Here is a 1,016-nt window from a genome sequence, read left to right on the forward strand (position 1 = left end):
TAGGGTTCTGCCAAACCCTCTTCTCCATTTGGTTGATCTCTCGCCGTGCCCTAGTTTGGGTTCACAGCCGCCGCCGCTCCTCTGCCCTAGCCTCAGCCGACGCCCCACTCCGATGCTGACAGCCACCACCAAGCCCATTTTCTCCTTCTGATTCTTCACTAACGGTCGCGGTTGCTGCTCTCCTCTAGGACAGTCACTGGAATTACAGTTCTCTCCGACCACAGATCTTCTTCTTCGGGTCGTGGACAGAAGCAGAGCATCCAAGTCGTTCCTGTGGTCCCATTTTGTTGTACCGTGCCCTAGCAGTGGTTGAAGTGGTAAGGGAGATTATTTTACTGCTAAATTTCAGTTGTGATTGTGCATCTCATCTCAGTATTGTGATGATTGGGTGTAGGATTGCTAATTTAGAGTTTATGGTTTGGTTGGGCAGTAATTTCTCTTAGTGTTGACCACTGTTATCGACAGGAGGATGTTTCGGTCGCGAGGCAACTGTAGAGTCCTCAGATTTGGGAGGGACAGTGATTTCATCTACGCTGGCAGAGAGTTATACCAGCTATACGTCATTGGTGGAGCCATCAATTCTGGTGAGTGGTTAGCATTGATAAATGTGTAGTCTAATCTAATGGATTATAGACTTAGTTTATGTGTTCTTGGATTAAATTGATGTGAAGGATTTGAGTTGGATGCGATCTCTTGGACTTATTGAGGACGGTTGATACGACATACGTATGAAGGCGGGTACCTCTTGACTTATCTTTTATGATATTGTCATTTGGATACGCATAGTATTTTATAACTACAAGCAATGAACATGTTTGCCTTTGGTATGCCACTGTTTGATATCCATAGCATGTTAGGTTTGTCGCCTGTGATGTATCCGTGCTTATATCTCGTGATTTGTTGCCATGATTAACTTATTAACATGAGTATCTCAGTTTCTAGAGTGACATACCATGCTTTACTGAGGTTAGGATTAGGCTCTGGATTTTTGTTTCTGGCATGTGTATCCAAATTAT

The 1,016-nt window shown here is 44.1% G+C and overlaps 1 long non-coding RNA gene across 1 annotated transcript; it reads left to right on the forward strand.

Moving 5' to 3' along the window:
* Positions 1–285: 285 nt before the first annotated feature.
* Positions 286–729, forward strand: LOC122033406. The gene is made up of 3 exons (XR_006126530.1): positions 286–317; positions 466–584; positions 672–729. It is a non-coding gene; the product is annotated as an uncharacterized LOC122033406 (long non-coding RNA).
* Positions 730–1,016: the final 287 nt, after the last annotated feature.

Source organism: Zingiber officinale, chromosome 11B (genome assembly GCF_018446385.1).
Source record: "Zingiber officinale cultivar Zhangliang chromosome 11B, Zo_v1.1, whole genome shotgun sequence".
NCBI classification, from domain to species: domain Eukaryota; kingdom Viridiplantae; phylum Streptophyta; class Magnoliopsida; order Zingiberales; family Zingiberaceae; genus Zingiber; species Zingiber officinale.